General features: G+C 45.3%; 1 protein-coding gene across 8 annotated transcripts in view; it reads left to right on the top strand.

Moving 5' to 3' along the window:
• The window catches only part of CYRIB (CYFIP related Rac1 interactor B), a 97,294-nt gene that overhangs the window by 3,236 nt on the left and 75,079 nt on the right, over positions 1-18,979 (top strand). For 6 of the 8 annotated variants that reach the window (XM_058420072.1, XM_058420069.1, XM_040060005.2 and 3 more), the window contains exon 1: positions 18,077-18,182. The exons of the other annotated variants lie outside the window; for them this stretch is intronic. The gene's annotated coding sequence lies outside the window, so the exon portion shown is untranslated. Of the gene's footprint in view, positions 1-18,076; positions 18,183-18,979 lie in introns of those variants that run through there. 8 annotated transcript variants of the gene reach the window in all.

The following is an 18,979-nucleotide window of genomic DNA, read 5'->3' on the forward strand; positions in this document are numbered from 1 at the left end:
GTATGTGTGACCTTGGGGTAATAGGTGGGGTAAATCTAATAGGTAGCTTTGGTTTCCATTCCCAGCAGTTTTTCAGGTGGTGCAAGCTGCTTTTTTATCATAAAAATGCATTTCTTCTAAAAATTCTTTCTAGAGCTGGGTTTGTCAGCTGTTTTGGAACAATGCTTTAAGATCTACCCCAGGGTACCTAGTGGACAAACTCATTTCTCAAAGGCTTGCTGGATAGAAAATGAAAAATACCAAGTCTTCTGACTACAGCAGAAAACTAGGAATTTTATCTGGGTCTTGCTGGGATAGTCTTTGTCTCAACCAGAAATAGGAGCCCCCCGCCCCCCTGCCCCAATCCCAAGCATCTCCCTTGTTCCCAATCTTCAGGTCAAACCTCTTGGCCACAACTCTCTCTATCTAAGAAAAAGACATAGACACAAGTTGTAATCCGTGCTATGAAAATCTAATCTGTGACCTAATTTGTTGTGATACCATGAAGAACCTGTCAGCAGCAATCATCATAACCCGTGGCATGGATGCACTGCCGGCTTTCCAAGAGTGCTCGCTTGCCGTGGCCCCAGAGGGAGCGGTGTCATGCCAAGTGAGTACATTTGGGCTCCTCCACTGACAAAGCTGGGAATAATATACAGACAACTCTCAGGTCAGTTTTGTTATTCTTTTAAAATTGAAGTGGTATGGGCAGTCTTACTACAGGTGGAAGGGAACTTCTTCTGAAGATCCCTGTGGAACAGGCTGGTTTGAAACGTGCGGGAAGGAATGAGATGCAACCAAAACTGGACAGTTTTCTGTGTGTGCCATAATTGCTGTTTACCTGCCTGTTGTTCACTCCCCACGACCATGGCAGCAACTTGGATGAAACCAACTCACTGTGTGAGTGGTTAGAGGAGGGACTTGTCTGAATAACTTCTCACCAGTGGGAGCTGTGGTTGCGTGGGCTGATTCTCAGAGGGCAAAAATGGCTGGCTTCTAGTACAGCCCCTTTGGGCCAAGTTTATTGTCCTTTAAGGAGAGAAAACAAGGTCGTTTTTGGTGTGTTACTGAAAACACAGCACTGTCAATCTTGCTCTGCAAGGCTAGAGAAGGAAAGAAAGGTTTACAGGTCAGGAATGCACATGCAATAGGCTGAAAAACTGGGAATTGTACTCCCAGGTCCCTGCACTGCTACATCTGTCAGGGGAAAATCTTAACTAAGGAACTACTGCTGTATCAGAAACAACAGAGCTGGGTTTCTATTTTGATTGTTGTAGAAATAACTGTGAAGTTTTTGTGTTTGTTTTTTTGGGTGTGGGGTTTTTTGTTTGTTTGTTTGTTTGGATTTTTTGTTTTGTTTTTTGTGGTTTTTTTGGGGGGGGGTTGTTTGTTTGGTTTTTTTAATATTATTCTTCAAATGCTTTACTTGAAAGTACTAAATTAAAAATTTACAGGGACATGCAGTCTGTTAACAACTAAAATCCATGTCTGGGTAGTGAGCCCATCAATGCATTTGGACTTTGAGATCCAGTAACCTAGTTCCAGTAAGATGCATGTGCATGGTCTGCTGCCTCCCTTTCTCACCTGCACTGGAGCTACCTGTACTGCTGTGCAGTAGATCTTAAGACGTCTTCTTTATTTTGAGCCTCCTCTTTATTTTCAGTATTTTGTTCCCTAGCGTACATTAGGTGCATGTTAGCATAGAATACTTGCATTCTGGTAGTAATTTGTGTGTTCTTTTTTTTGTATTTCAGTGTACTTTTACCCACCCTGAGCGCTCAGAGCTCAAGTTTCAATGTGTTGTTGATTTTTGTTCACTCCAGGCTTTTCCCTCCACCCACTCACTTCCTCTCACAAATGTTTCCTCATTTCACCACTTTTTCACACCCATTTCTAGCACAGGGTGGCCTCCCACTGCGGGCAGGCTCAGCACTTCATCTACTGTTCACCTCTGCAGGAGATGGGTGACAGATCCAGGTGTGAAGGGATGAGAAGGTGCTTGCCCATGTCAGGGGAAAGGCACCGGGGCAGGGAGAGGAGGTTTGGGTGCAGGTGTATTTTTGGGCAGCAGGACCAAAATCATGTAAGCAGGGTGGGTGAATGGGTAGAAGGAGTGAAGGTAGAGAGTGCAGATGGTTTTATGTTGTGCTCATGATGGGGCACAGCACAACCTCTGTGTGTGCACAGCTGGGAGACAGCTGGGCATGCTGGGCTGGAACTTCTGAGGTTTGAGGAAGGTGCATCTCCAGACCACAGTGCAGCCAGGCCAGAAACCCTCAACAAAGCACAGGCAGCTGAGGTGGCACTTGTGATAGCTCCAAGTTTTAATGTGCAATTTTGTTCTGTCTGTCTTTTATTTTTAACAAAAGGTTTCTCACCTCCCCTTGGACAGCACCAATTTCTTAACCACTCAGAGTGCATCTGGCAGCTTACAACCTGTTAAAAAGAGGAAAAAATACCATAATGAAAATAACATGTCTGCAGTTTTAAATTAGGTAAGGGCTAAAATTAGTAGGAACCGGCCTGTCTGTGGCTGTGCAAACCAGCAGAGAATAAACATTCATCTGGTGCTGAGCAAGGCAAGCAGAGGTTTGCAGCTCACACTTCCTTCGCCTTGTCCCACTCCTGTCCTTGCAGCTTCATTTCCCCGCAGGGCTCAGTCACCAGTTAGCAGAAAGCTGTGCAGATACCACTAACCTTGTGCCAATGCTCAGTGCTTCTTTCAGCACTGTGAAGTGTTAGCAACAGCCTGAGCATTTTTACCACACTCCTTTCATTTCTTTGCTCAACTGCTGTGAGCGTGGCTTTGGATGCATCGTGCTAAGGTCACTTGTTGTTAGAGCCCTGGATGTGGCCTGAGTCCCATGCTGGGGCCCGGATCCACCCACCATTTCCTCGGTGAGATAGGAGCCCCCAAGACACTTGTTTCCTCTTCCCAGCTGTGGTTTACTTTCCTCTTCTGTAATTGTGCTTCTGTTAACAGGGCTGCAGTAAAAACGAGTTGCTGAATTATTCACCTCCCTAGAATAACTCTCGGGTGGTTTGGTTCTTTGCAGACTATTTTTCATCTCACATCCTGGTGTTGTTTTTATTCGCAGCATGACCCACGCAAACAGGTTTATTTGTGCAAGTTAAAGTGTGCAGTAGACTGGTGGGGTGGTGTGTTTGAGGGAGGGAGAACAGCAAGAGCCTTCATCTCTCCCCCCTTCCTTGGGAACTGCCGTGCTAGGCCCTGTGCCCACTGCCAAAGTCAAACTCCTGAGAGTGAATGTTCTTCCACCCCTAGCATATCCAGAGGAATCAGAGGTCACTTGGAAATCAAAATTAAACAATGCCTTAGTGCAGCTTTGAAAAGTTTACTCAAAGGTCTGGCGTTTCTCCAGTGCAGTTAAACTGGTAACCTCCCTCCCGTAACAGCACCAGAGAGGTCTCTGGTTTGGCTGTCAGTGGCCAGGGGTGGCTGCAGAGCTTCACCCGTGGTGGCAGGGCTGGATTCACACTCCTTGCACCATTCTCCCAACCAGGGCATGCAGGGTGCAAAACCAGGGAGGGCTGGACTGCATCAGGCACGTGGTTGCCCAGAAACCTCTGGCAGGGGTTGTACTGGAGGCTTGTGAGATGCCCAGGCTGCTTCAGGCAAGGGGCAGGGACCATCCCCAAATGGGAAAAGCCACAGAAGACCTGGAGTTGGCTTGTTTCCCTGGGTTGTGCCTCTTCTGAACTATCCCATGGAGGGACAACTGGAGGCTGTCTGCAGGGCTCATCCAGCAGCATGCTCCTGGCAGTGGACAGCTGCTGACATCAGGACAGTTAGGTGATGGATGATTTATATTCCACCAACTCAGAGCCAGAGACACAGGGACAGAGTGTGATGGGGAGTATCTCTGTGGTCTGCAAGCTCTAGGGATTATTTGGGCTTCCGAGGTGGTTGGTCTGGATTAGACCAACAAAACTCATAGGTAAAAAATAGGACCCCAATTCCAAGGACTCTTCTGGCAATCCCAGAACTGAGGAGAGCAGGTGCTCCTGCCTGTGAATCCTAACTCTCACTGAAGGCCTCGCTGATGACCAAATACCGTCTTCTGTGCTTTTGTGGGTCTGTCAGGCATCCTGCTTACGTTGAATCATTAAGAAATATTTACTGTACATGTTGGTGTTCTCTTGTCACTGCACTCTGGGTATCACAGATATCACTGGCAATGACCTACAGCAGTCCATCAAATGTGAATGAAGAAGCCACTCCCATCTCTATTTAAGGACTGGGACTACATTTCTTTCCCAGGATTACTGCCTTGAAAGGAGATGGCTTTAGGAGTGCCTACAAGTTGTAAATCTTATACCAGGACTTTTTGTGCTGAGGATCCACAGCTGATACATCCTGGTTACTGGTGTTACTATAATTGCATTTATGAGCAAAACCTGCTTTAGGTCCACTCTTGCACCCATTCTAGGTCTGCTGCTGCTCCCCCCGTATGTCTGGACATAATACAAATCACAAGACCTTTAAAATACATTTATGCATTGAGGTATAAATGCACCCAGGACAGAACAGGTAGCTGCTGTTCATACCAAGAAAACTGGTCTTTTATACTTCTTGAGGTTCTGTTTGTTCTGTCATCTTTTTCTTAAAAAATAAACTACCTGTGAGAAGCACTTGGTGGGTATACTTACAACTCTTGTTTTGTGGGAAAAGGCCACTTGTGTGGTGACTGTGTCACCCCACGTGCTTTTGGAGATCACATAACTGGCACAGGAGCAGTAAATTCTTCCCCCTGCAGACTCCTGCAGATGCCAGTCAGTTTGAGGAAGCAAGAAAGGAGAGCAGGGGCCCAGAAGGACAATACTATGTTCAAGTGAGCACGTAGAAAAGGACTGATCCTGATAACCTTGAGTGCCTGCTGAGGCCACTGACAGGCTGCAGCACTTATCCAGAGCCCTTGGAGAGGACTGTCTGATCTGAGGCCACCAAACAGATCATGCCTATCAGCACATTGCCCAGTGCTGCATGGATTTGGAGCTGTTCCTGGGTAGTTTTCATAGAGCTGAACACAGTTATTTGCATGCTGCACTGTGTCTGGGCTTTTCCTCTTCCTCTTAGCTCTGTTGGGCACTGCTGTACAAATGTCTGTGAGAGAAGTTGTGTTCTCAGTCAGTGCCCAAATTGGTGTAACTTCCCCTAGACAGTGGCTCCCAGAATTGCAACCCTGTCTGCACCAGCCCTGCTGGGGAAGGGGAAGAGCAGAGGCTGCTCTGCAGGGGGACTTTGGCGAGGAACTTCCCCCGTGTTTGTTCTCCCCTAGTTCCTCATGCATGAGATGATCTGAGTCCTCATGTTTCCCGTCAGGTGACATTCACCAGCTGGGGTTTCTGCAACAGGGGATGCTCATGTCCACTCGAGAGGAGCCGTGGGCTTCCTGTGAAATCCCCTGTGGGATAATAGTACACACCCCATCCACATTACCACTCATGTGTCCAGCATGCCTCAGCCTCTTGTCAGCCCTGCTGCTGGGGAAGCTTTGGGGGCAGTTAGAGGTGTCCTTGCTTCTGGGGGAAACCAGAGCCAGCCCCTGCTGGCCCTGCCCACTGGAGTTCAGCACAGGGAGCAGATCTCCTTTCACTCCCCTCTGCAGAGAGCTGCACCACCTGCTCCAGTACAGGGAGACAGCAGGGAGGTGAGCCATGTTTCTGCCCCCAGTGCTCTGCCTGCAGCCATGGCAGTGCCCCTCAAGCCTTGGTCCAAGGGCAGGTGATGGTAGTTCACACCCAAATCAGGCCCACCAACTTGCCAAGCTGGTCTTTCTCCAAAGTTGCTCCATATCTACTTTACCTTCTTCTGCAGGACAGAACCCAGACCAACATTCAGGCTTTGCTGTGTTCCCTTAAGGTCTGACCGATTCATTATCTGTCAGGCAGTTGTGGGTGTGTTCTAAATATTTGTTTAGATCATCTTTCTCTTAGGGTGCTGAATAGTTTCTGAGCTGGAAGAGCAGGCAGAGCATTGGCCTGGGAAGAAATTAAGCTACCCCTTCTTGGTATGTTTTTACTTTGTTTTGTTTTCTTTCCTGCACTATTTTGTTGGGCTTGAGTACTACAGCGAATTTTACTGACATCAGTAAAACACTGACAATTTCCCCAGTGGATCTCAGCAGGACCAGAACTCTTCGGAGATGAAAGCATATCCAATTGTGTGAAAGATATTTTCAGAGGTCACTGAAATTTGGTCCCTTGTCCTAGAGCCTCCTTTTGCCCTAGACACTAATATTGCAAGTGCAGTAGGTGAATTTAGGTTCCAGCCCCATGAGAAGATACACTAGTTAATACAAAGAACTTTAGAAATTGTCTTTCTTCTCTCTGATGTAATTTTTATCCCTTGAGTGTACAGAGATTAAAAGATAGTTGATGAGCATACTAAACATTCATTGCACATTTCTCTTCCAGTATACAGCTGACCTCAAATCTAGAATGAAATGAATTTGCATTTGTTTCTAAAAGTATCTTATTTTGTGAATCAAAATGTCAACACATTTGAAAGCGGTCCCACATGAGACATTTGTATCTTTTGGAGTTTAAATGGCTGGATCAATGTCCCATTTATACTAAGGGTATTTAAAGGACAAATTTTCTGCCTATTGCAGTGAAAATTTACCCCAAGGTATGACATTTCAACTGCCACTGAGTATAAGATTGTTGAATATAATGGACCAGAATAGCAAGATTTGCACATACTGGTAACAAGAACGGGTGAGCATCAGATCCCACTACAGAAACCTTCCTTTTTTTTTTTTTTTTTTTTTTTTTTTTTCCCCCTCCTCCTTTTTCAGACATTAAAACTTGCGTACCCTTTGCAACTTATATTACTGCACTACTCAGAAGCCTGTGCCTGAATTCAGGCATAGTTTAGTCATGCAGCATATGAGTGGATAAAGAGAGCCCCAAAAATCTTCCACTCAAAAGGGTGCAAGGAAATGAGAGCACCAGGGTACATCCAAGGTCTTGTGGCACGAAGCCTGGCTCCAGCTTCACCAGTTCCTGCACTGGGCCACAGAGCTATGAGCCCCATCCCATGCTCTCCAGGTGGCAGCTCTACTGATGGACAGAGCTTTGCCAGAGCTTGTCTCTGCCCTCAGCATGGCTCTGTCCTGAGGGAGCAGGAGGACAGTTGGCAAGTCTCGACCCCCTCTTCCTCAAATGAAATACAGAGACAACTGGACTGAGCTATTGGCAAACTAAAGCGCTGCAAATAATCTGAACCCAGGGGCCCAGTGAAGCTGAGCCTGAGGCGAGGAATGTTTACCCAGGGAAGTGCCAACAGAGCCCAGGAGAACATACCATAAAATTGCACCATCCCGACCCTCCCTGGCGCTGTCACGGAAACCAGATGCCAGGATGGAAAAGCACCAGGAGATGAATAAAAAAGCTTTGAGTGTCAGAGAGCCCTGCTCAGCCCTACCTTCTGCTGCAGGCCATCTATGCTTCCTGGCATTCCCTGGTCTCCTGCCAATTCCCATCAACAGCTGTGGTTTGTGGTTGTAATGCTCAGCATTTGTCTCCTCTTTCTCCTAGCAGACCTGCCTAAAAGCTGGATGTGCAGCATGTAGTAGTTTGAGTCCCAGGATACCCAGAACTGGCCTCTAAGTATGAAAACAAATCCTTTTTTACTTCTTTATCTTCTCCATGGCCTGAGACATTGCAAGTGTGGGTTTGTAAGGCTTCTGGGCCCTTCTGATGGCATTTGTGAGGAAAGGTTGCATAACACAGTGCTTTATAATACATTGTTTTCTTTCTTTTAAAGAACAAGAAAGTGCCAGCAGTAAATCCAAACCTGGATTGCCAGCCCAGAAGCAGCCTGCTTACGGCATTTAGCAGATGCAATGTTCTTCACCCCACCATGCTTATTCCCAGTTTCTGTGTCCATTGTATTGCTGTTGAGGCTGCAGCTTGGGTGGGAGCGGCTCCAAGATGTTAGCAAGTGCCTATTAGGAATCTGTTTCAGGAGACCCCTGAAGTTCATTAGATGTTTAATAGCTTCCAGTCACTGCTGTGCTGGATGGAGCTGAACTGGTGACCAAAGGGGGAAAGGTTCTCTCACACATTTACAAACCCTGAGGCATCTGTTCCCCAGACACAAATTTGTCTAATTCCCCTAAACCACTGGTGATCTGCTCTGAAATGATACTCCTATTCCCTTAGGAAATCCCTTGGGTTGATATCAAGTAGATAGTTATTTTTGGATCCTTTCCCAGAGAGAGTGCACCATATTGCTCTGAACCCTACACACCAAATAAGTATATCATCCTATCGTAGTAAAGGTACAAAAGGTTTTATTGAAGGGGAAACATTATTAATAATTAAGGTTAGTTCACTGTATTGGTTTTGAGCCAAGTAAAGCTAATATAATTTTTTTTTTTTTTTTTTTTTAATAACAGAGATAAAAGTGTAGAATATTGAGACTGAATTTATTGCAGCATTTAATGCAACATAAAGTCCATTAATGGATTTCAAGGGTTAACGCTGCATTAGAATGAAATATGATGCTCACAAGCAATGTGTTAAGCATTTCTAAAGATTAGCAAAAGCAAGCAAACAAACAAACAAAAAACAACAAACCCCCTTTTTTGATTAGTAAATGCCTGTATTTTTTTTCTTCCTGATGGAGAAACTCTTATGACCAATATTTTTACTTCTTTTATCCTAAAGTTCTTATATGCTTGTATGTATTTGTGTGTTTTTCCCTTAGGCCCTTTTGGAATAAAATAAGCCTTTACAAGAAGATGATCAGTGATTAATTCTAAGCAAATTCTATGGCTGCCTGCGATATTCTAGTGGCAGGCATGGACAGTAGTGTAGAGGGAACAGTGTTTGACAAACACTTTTGTAAGAAAGGCTCTAAATGAGGAGAGTTCTAAACTGCTATGTGTTTGGACCACTCCATGTTGTTTATTTGTCTGCCCAATTACAGTTTCTTAGTTTAAAAGTATATTTTCTATTTCTCTGCAATAACAGAAAAACATGACATGGAAAAGAGAAAACAGAATCACCAGGTGATTAGCTGTACTAATGAGGATGAGGAAGGTTTTAAAACATTCTGGAAGAAGGTTTTAAAACATTCTGCACTGAACAATTTAAATGTTTATCACAGAATAAACCTGCACCCATTCCTTCCCACGAACATCCATTATATTACAGTGTTGTCCCTTTGCAGCCATTCCCAAACCATCCACTTTTTCTGAAACCTTTGTCCAAGTCTCAATATGACATGAGGTCTTTTTCTGCACCTTGGTCTCCTACTCTCTGCCTTATTTCTTGGTAGCCATTCAGTCTTCCAATGGGCACACATGCCCCTCTTTGCCATCTGGCCACATTCGAGTCCTGAGTGCAGCCCCCTCTGCACTAAACCCAAGCTTGTCGCACTCAGCTGCAAAACCTTTCACAAGCTCAGGGACAGGGTCTGTCATCCGAGCAGCGGCGTATTGTGCCTTAGGACAGCAGTGACCCCATTAAAACCATTTAGAAGCATGCACACTTATGACTGGCTCACTGCCCTTATGCCTCTCCTTGCTCTGACATGGTTCCCTAGGCCCTCTCACATCCCTGCTTAAGCTGGTCTTCTTTGAGCAAACCACAGAATGTATTTTCTACATTGGCCCCTATCAGCCTTTTAAACTAAAATTCAACTGATAAACAATTAAGATTAAAATAATAATGGCAACATAATGGGAATATGAAGGAGCAGGTACTATTTGTCTTTTCTTAGAAGAGAAGAAAATATAATTGAAAAATAGAGTCTTGTGAACAGTGTAACTAATGAATTGTAATTTTCTCCTGCTTTACATTCTGTCTGCCCTGCATTTCCCACTGGATCTTTCTCACTGCAAAACTTCTGGGCTCCTCCCTGTTTCCAACTCTCCCCTTCCCTGCTACGTTCCCAGGGCTTCCACTGCAGTTCCCGCAGTCTTTCTCTTACATCTTGCCAGCTAGGCAGAAGATGACCCAAGCATGTTGACTGGGCAGTATGCACATGCTGTTGAGTGTCCAGCGCCACAAACATGATTTCCAGGGGAGTGCAGGCTGTGTGTCCTGGGACAGGAAGAATGGCTACCTGTCATAGGCCAAGGGCTCACAGGCAAGCTAGAAAGCAACTCCGAGTGATCAGCCTCACTGCATAACACATAGTAGAGACGCTGTGCTGCTCCAACTTTTGTACCCGTGTTACTTGGTTTAGGACTAGCTTGGTGGTATAAAGCCAATGTGTACAACAGATCTCAGCATTTATGTTTTCGCCTCATCTATGACTTAGTCCACAAGCTGCTTGGAGCAGGAATTGCACCAGTGGCACCAGGAGGCATTGTCCAAATATTTCCAACTTAGCTTTCTGCATATGAAATTACTGAAGTTTAATGGTATCGCTTTAGGCACTTAAAAGTTGTCAGAATGGGAGGCACCATTGTCAGACTTTGTAGCCTTCTTGCTTAATGTCATAAGAGAAGTCTGGGGTCAGAAATATGGTCTAAGCTTCAGAGTTACAGCCTAGCACCTCACAAGAGAAGACCGTTTTGCTTCTTTCTGGTTTTTAGCTTGTTCACTGCCTGAGACAGGAATAATTTAGAATCAGGAGAATATGACCATGTATTCAAAAAGCCTTGCTGGTTTGTGATGCAATCCTGCAGAGGCGGTGTGGTCATGGGGAAAAACTGTCTAGTCTGATCATTAACATAACAGGCACCTAAACTGTGACTCCAGGAACCCAGTTGTCTCAGATGGGACTGGATCCAGATTGATATAAACAGGCACAGAATGTTTCCCAGCTCATGCGTGGGGTTTATCAGCTGAGACATAAAAAATATTATCTTTTAATCAATTGGGAAAACTCAGAATAAGTATAAGCAATTACAATGTGCAATACCAGCTTTACTCTCTTTTCTTGCTGTGTATTAAACAGCTGTATCTGGTGCTAGATTTTGCCTTAGGTGCCATACTCCTGCTCAGGAAAAAGGAAGAGAAAGACGTCTGGTGTGCAGTGTTACAGTTGCTCAGCAGAGGAAGTGTTTAAGTGCCTGCCTAAATGCTTTGTTTCATAGAAGCGTTCATCTGCACCCAGTCTGTCTCTCACAGATTACAGCACGGGAAAGTCCTGGCTTTCCATTTCCTCTGCTAGCAAACTCCTCCTTGCAGCTAGAGGGACTCGTGCTTGTAGGACCTGTAAGGACTCTATTTCTGTCCTTCGAGCTACCCAGGCATCTTAAAATGATTGTGCTCAAAGATTCTGCTTCATAGCCCAGATATGCCTATTGTGAGGGTGATGTGTGACTGGGAATTTCTTATCCCACGGAAAAAGAGTGCTACCTAACCACTTCATATGAGGTCATGGGAAAACCTACAAGAAAATGTGTGTACTGATGAGGAAAGGGTTTCCTCAAAGTTCTTTACATTCAGCAGTTTGGTACACAAAAATGGTTTTATTGTGTGCTGCTCTTTGGAGCATACTAATGGCATTGCAAAAGGCAACAGTATAAAGGAATATAATGGATGACTGCATCAAAACAGTGTAATTTTAAAGAGGTAGATGTAGTTGGTAAGCTAATAACTAAATCATAGTCTATTTTTTCTCTCATTATCCAGTAGCCTTGTACTCAATATCATGTAGATCACACACAAAGATAAATTTGGTTTAGAGAAGTTCAAGTGAATGCTGCAGAACCAGTTGGGGTTTTGGTTGATTAAATTGAATTTTAGTTTTCAGATGGGACCAAACAGTCAAGTCCTTTCAAACTGAACCAGTGGTGTAACAGTGGAACAGTGGCAGTAGTGACACTGCAGTCCTGTGAGGTGCTGAACACCCTCAGCTCGTGGTTGTGCCACTGGAGCTCAAGGAACACATCCTGTGGGATGTAGCTTGAGATGCTGTCCTTGCTCGCATCTTGCCCAGCAGTGCCTAACACTTATTTTGTGAAATCCATGTTTACTCACTGAATTTTGAAATTATCCCCTGAGATTGATATTCTGAAGAGCCCTTCCCTAAGGTGCTTTAATTAAGTTACCTATTTCCCCTGTAGAAGACTGTAACTTCTCCTGTGACGTGAAGAGGAAACTAAGAACAGCTGTAGCAAAGGAAACAGCTGAGGCAATGTGAAATGGTCTCTTGACAATGTCCCTTGGTAACACCTAGACACAGCCCAAAAATCACTTATGAGCCAAATGCTGTTCTGAGGGTTTCTAATAACAAATGAATTAAGCACTCTGGGGAAAAAAAAAAAAAAAAGTAAACAAAACAAACAAAACAAACCAAAACAAAAAAACCCCACCACCAATAAACAAAAACCCAGCAATGATTACATCATGACAAAGGATGTGATCAAAGTAAAATACCAGTCTCATGCTCCTGAGGTAGGCAGAAATCTCAATGAAATCAATGAATATTTGTTCCATCAGGACAGCACAACTGTGTTTGGTCAAAAACACCCAAATCAAACCAAAACAAAAAACTGGGTTCTCTTCCAGAGAGTCATGAGACAATCTAGCTCTCTGGGACATTGTCTTCCCTGTTCTCTGAAACATTGACTCTGTCCATTAACTGAAATACTATTATGCTGCTGATTTGAAAAATTCTGTGGGGAAGAGAAGAGAAGAAAAAGAAAATACAATGTTGGTGAGAAAGTTCCGGTTCTGATATAAATTTTATTTCTGCCTGTGGTCCTGGTGGTTTACTTTGTTTAATAAACTGGCTTGACTGGGGCTAATAGGAGGTCAAGCGAAACTCTGCCACTCTACATCACCCGATTTGCAGCCTCCTCTGACTTTGTGAAGCCCTTACTTAAAGGCACTGACTGCTACTTGAAGTGAGTAAATACAGTGACATTTAGGAGTTTACAGTGAGCCAGGAGTTTGCTGGAGAAAGGTGCCTCTCATAGGAGCAAAGGTGATGGCTCAGCACCTGCTGAGGTGATCACAGCTTTTCCACTACACTGAGCACAGACAAACAGGTGCATCTGGGCTTTTCCTCTACTCAGTGCCATAAGTTCAGAATCACCGTCTGTGGCCATGACCTCCTAAACTTGGTAATGTTGGATTATCTCAGTTGCTTAGCAGGCCTCTTCCCTTGCCAGTTTGCTACCAGCGCAGGTTCACCACTGCAACTACTCAAAGTACTTGTCAGTGCAAAGGAGTCCATGTGGTGATCACTGAAGAAATTCTGTATTTCACAAACTTTTATAAGCAGCTTAAAGATTTCAGAGTCTAATACTCTGTCTGCTCTATTCTGTAGCAGGTCTACTACTCTAATTTATCTTTCTATTTTCCAGTAGAGATAAAACATGATTAAAATAGCTGCAGTTCCTCTTTCAACCTTCCTCTATGCTTACTGGTCTGTAATCTTCTAATGCAGGCTTAACACCTGACATTTTCACTTTTTTCCTCCTTTTTCTTCCCTGTCTCATATAGGTGAGCTGTATTTTTGAGGTAAGGCAGCAAAAATGTGGAAAAAAAAAAAGAAAAAAAGAGCTTTACTTTGTAAAATCTCCATTATTCTTGATCACAGTCCAACTGACATGACATTGAACCCCCCTTTGTTATTGGACTTAAAGAAGCGTTCATTAATTGAGAGCGTGCTGTGTGTTTCAGCTGAGGCTCCCCACACGAAGAGGCCGTGATGATCATTTGTAGGGAGCAACTGCATCACCAGATGAGCAAACTCGGAAATAATCTTGGACTTTGTAATGGCAGAAGAGGACTCATGCAATTAGTCAGGTGAAGTGACTGAGGCATAGCATGAGGAGATGACAGGATTTCACTAGGTCTGTCAGAGTAAAAAGATTGAACTCCAGAAGCATCTCAGTTTTCCCACTTGCCACCTAAATATCAAAATGACCTTTTTGGGGGGAGGGGGGGGTGGGGGGCAGGGGGTGCGAGGGAAAGGCATTCTGAGATTGTGAGTGCCTGTCTCCATGTAAGTATAAAACATTGTAACTGTTTGGCATGACAGTATCTGGAAGCACTTCAGGGATCCTTATGAGCATCCAGTGATTTGACCTTGGCTTTTTGTTTTGTCTGCACTTCTGGAAATTTATGTAGATTGTTCATATTTTGTTACAACTGTTTATATTCTGAAGAGCAGCATTCATATCAGAGGATTTGTACCATCTGAATGAAAGCCCTAGAGGACTCTGTGGTATAAATGTGACTGCCTCTGTGCTTCCTTGTCTCAAATACCGTAGCACTTGAGAATGTGGGGAAATCTGAGCAGGGGAGGGCAAAACCTGGCATTAGTTTTATCTGAACTGAAAGGTGCGATGAACCACAGCAGCGTAACAAGGGAGCCCTGCAAAGCTGCCTTTCTTCCATTCTTGACATTTTCCATATGAAATTTCCTCTCTTTAACCATTCCTTTAAAAGAATAATCTTTAGCCATAGGATGTTTACTTTCTATTTCCATCCATGTAATGGAAGAGCTATTGCTGTCCTCCCTTCCAGAACAAACAAGGCTGCTGTCAATGGTCAGGGCTCTCTATTGTCCCCGCTGAGTTCACATGGCTCAGGGTGTTGGTCACTTCTTTTTCCCTTTGGACTCTCTCCCCCGGGCTACCATTAGGTTGAAAAGCAACCTGAGTATCCCAGCAGTGCATGGCACCTAAGGGCAGCTTTGCTCCTGTGGTTTTATTTATCCAGCTGGCCATCCATATATAAAATAAAGTCATCTTTTGTCACTGTTGTATACACACATATATGCAATTCATATACATCCAAAAGTACTTTTGAAGCTTATTAATCTTCCCCTGATGAAAATGCTCTGACCTGTTTTCTTTCCTGTCAGATATACCTACCTGGCACCAAGACTCCTACTAACAAAACAATCCTCAGGCATTTAGCAGCATTGAAACAGTTATGTTCTGTTACACTCATTTATTATGTGATACTAACTTACAAATATAATCTTTAATTCTGTTTCATTGTTGTTGTTTTGGGGTTTGTTTTTTATTTGGGGGAGAGTTTTAATATTTATTGCAGTGATATCCTGGTAAAATAATTTTGCATTCAGAAGAAGCAATTAAGAAATTAAAAGTGAAGGCAGAACTAATAGAAAATTGCTGGGTTTTTTAGTCATGCAGCATTTTCCACAGTGTTCAATATTTTTTTATGCTTCAATTAATATGTGGGATGTGGATGTCTTAGTGTGCAGCTGCTGTTAAAGCATCAGTGATGCTCAGTGTTTGGGCATTCTTGTACTTCTGAGAGATGTGAGATCCAAATCAAAGGTATCTTAAAACTTTGGAGAACCCTAAAGAGTACATATCATTACAAACCTGCTCATGGTTTCAGTAGGAAATTTTCTTTGTCTAACCCCACCCTGCCAAGCCCCAAGTGCTTTATAATGTTATGAGCAACAAAAACTATTCATCCCTGAGGCTGGTTGTGTGTAGTTCTTTAGTTCTGTGTGACAGAACAAAATTCTGCAGGTGAGACACACACCCCCCGCCCCCCCCCCGGTTTCTATTAAGCCCAAATGGTAATGAGTCCAACATTAACTCAGAGCACAATTCTGCTTCCCTTGAATTCAGTTCAGTGGGACTTGGATCACCTCCTGCCTGACACACAGACTTTTAAAGCTCTGTGGACTTTAGAGAAGATGAGGATGTGGTAGTGACCTGCCTCATCTCAGGAATGTGCATCGATTCACACCTCAAAATTTGTATCCACTGGAAAAAAATCCTTTCTGTGGCAGAAGTGAAAAGCCATGTCAAGCATTTGTTCAGCCACTTACACAAATCACACACAGGCAGACCTGGAACTTGTCATTCTGCTGAAGGTGCTTCTGTGAAAATCTTTTTTCATATCTTCTTTGACATCTCCCATGTTTACTTTGGTCTGTACAAAGCTCTCAGAGCCTCCAGAGCTTGCCTGAGCACTCCCCTTTCCCTGCTGAGGTAAAGGCAGTGGACAGGTATGTGGTGCACCAGCCCTGGTCTTGCCTGACTGCTACCAAGGACCAAAACTCAAGTGTGGTGATTTCCTGTGAGTTCACCAAACAGGTTTTGCAGCTTAACTATACTCAAAAATGGCTTCCTTCATATCCCAGAATACTCTTTTAGCTAGAATATTTTAAAGTTATTATAGTCAATCCATATGTCTTGAATCCTAACAAGTTAAAGACAAACTAAGTTTATCAGATTAAGTCAATATATATGTAGGTATGAAAATAAAAGACAAATACATTGACATATAAAGAAATCTCTAAGATATTTTCCATTTTTTGGGTTTTCTTAGTGGGCTTGGGGGTACGTGATATTCAATAATATTTAGAAGTTAACAAACTGTTATCAGGCTTCTGAAGAGAAAGTAGTAGAAGTGGTTGGACTGTGAGGTGATTGGTTTGTCTCTTTGAGATTGAGAAATATCCTTTGATTACAGCTGTACTGATAATGTTTTACTATTAAGGGTACAAGTTTTGTCCTGGCAGTGTCCATACACTACTGCCTGGCTGTCAGCTTGGTCTCTGAACCACTCCCAGTGCAGCCTCACTGAATGTGCTGTGAACTTCCCTTGATGTCAGAACAGCTCAATGTGAAGGCCTGGTGAAACTTCACAGCAAAATTTAGAAAAGCATTGTCTAGATTCCAGGAGGTTATGTTAAGGGGGAAAAAAAAAAAAAAAAAGAGGCAGATCTTTAATTTTTTTTTTCTTTTCTTTCTTTCTAAGTAGCTCTGTGTGGAACTTTACTAAAGAAGCAAGCCCTAAAACAAGGTATTTGTGCAATCCTCCTGCTTTCACAAATTTATCCACAGCAGGAGAAGCACTTCAGACTGTGCATTGTCCCTGTGTGAGGATACCAAAATCAAGGGTGTGATGCGGCAGGTGAAACCTTCATAAAATCAGAGAATCACAGAATACTGGAGGTTGGAAGAAACCCCCAAGGGAGATTGAGTCCAAATCCTGACCCTGCACAGAAAGCGCATAATTAAGTCCGTGGGATGTTCTTTAATTTTGTTGTTGTTGTTTATAGTCATTTAGATTAATTTATGCTGGAAAAGACCTTTCAGTTCATTGAGCCCTTCCATAAACCTGCAGCAAAGTTGCCACTAAACCACATCCCCAAATGCCACATTTTACATGTCTTATAAACACCTCCAGTGATGGTGACTCCACCACGTTTATGGGCAGCCTGTTCCAACGCTTGACAACTCTTTCTATGAGGATTTTTTTTTTTTTTCCCTAATAGCAAATCTAAACCTTCCGTGGTGGAACTTGAGGCCATTTCCTCTTCTATCTCTTGTCACTTGGGAGAAGAGACCAACCCCAACCTGGCTACAGCCTCCTTTCAGAGAGTTGTAGAAAGCCGTAAGGTATCCCTGAGGCTCCCTTTCTCCAGGGTAAATAACCTCATAACCCCATGTGGGGTGGGTTTTTTTGTGTTTTTTAAACACATTTTGCATGTCTTTTGCGTTTTCGGGAGGTGGAGATGGAACGCATTCCAGGATCAGCCTGAGCGCAATGGTACGGGGCTCTGGCAGTGCTCACTGGGGGATGGAACTTTTATTTTATTATTTATTTATTTATTTTTGCTTTGATCCGCCTGGGAAGATATTTCTGAACGGCTTTAAGTCAGCAGCCCCGCTTTCCCCAGAGGAGCACCCCATCTCCTTTCCCAACCTGGCTTTGGCAACTGGAAACACTTTAAACCCCCGAGCCAGGCCTTAAAAAAGCACGAGAAACACCCGACAGGCCCAAGGACCGATCAGTAACGTTAACTGAGTGACGTTAATGAGCTCTTTCTGGGGAGCTGCGGGAAGACGACTGCCCCTTTAAGGAGTTGCCCCACTCGTCGCCTCGCCCGCCCGCTTCTCTTTCGCTCCCCCGCCCGTGCCCGAGACACTCGGAGTCGAAGCAGGTGCATGCGCAGTGCGCTGGCGGCCGGGCGCGCTTGCGCAGTCACCTGCTGCTGGCCGCCCCCCCGGTACATCCGGGTCAGCGCACGCCCGCCCGCACGGCCGGTGCCCGTGGAGCTGTGCGGCCGCTCCCCCCCCGCCCCCCCCCCTCCCCGCGCGCGCTCCCGCCTCCCGCGCGCGCTCCCGGCGCGCTCCCGCCACCCGCGCGCGCCGCTCCGTCGCTGCTCCGGCCGAGCGGGGGAGGCGGCGGCTCCGCTCCCGATCCCGGTCCCGCTCCGGATCCCGCTCCGCATCCCGGTCCCGCATAGCCGCGCGCGGGGCGGCTCGGTGAGTGCCAGCGGCGCGGAGGGCGGGAGGGGCCGGGCGGGGCGCTCGTCGCTGCATCCCTCGTTCCCTCGCGTTCCCTCGGCGCCGGCGGCGCGACCCCCGCCCCGTCCCCGCGGGGCCCCCGTTCCCCGCCAGGCTCCAGCTGTTGCTCTCCCCGCTCCCCCGGCGCTTCGTAACTTCTCCCGTCCCGCCGCCGCTTCCCCCCGCACGCCGAGGAGGGGCCCCGGGGTTTGGGGGAAGCGGCGGCCGTTGCTCCCTCGCCGGGGAAACCACGCGGGTCACCGGGGGCCGGCCGCCCTGCCCTGGGCTTCCCCGGCGGCTCCTTCCCCCTGTCGCGGGCGCCGGGTCTGGTTTGCGCCCGGTGCGAGTGCGGGCGGCTCTCCGGGATGCAAGTAATGCCTCGGGATGCGGGATGGAGTGACGGTGTTAATGGATAACGGGAGCGGCGGGAGGGGGAGAGCTCTTGGAGGGACGTCTGCAGTCTTTCGGAGCGTGGCTGAATATGCAGCGGGTGAAGCGAAATACAGGGATCTTAGCGAATTTGTCATGGTTAGAGTGTATCCTGCAGTTTGTGTGCAGCGCTGTGGTGCTGGGGCTGTAATTCCAGATGGGGTTAAGGTGAATTTGGAATCTGTAACAGGAGAATGTTGTTTCTAACCTATTCATTATGCAGCCGATAAAATCAAATTTTAATTGCATTATAATTTTCTTCCATATAATTCAAGAATAAGGACGCCTGCAACTTAATTTTTTGTTACTTTTTAATCTGGTGTCATATCTCACTTTGTAAAAAAATA

Source organism: Hirundo rustica, chromosome 1, assembly GCF_015227805.2.
Source record: "Hirundo rustica isolate bHirRus1 chromosome 1, bHirRus1.pri.v3, whole genome shotgun sequence".
NCBI lineage: Eukaryota > Metazoa > Chordata > Aves > Passeriformes > Hirundinidae > Hirundo > Hirundo rustica.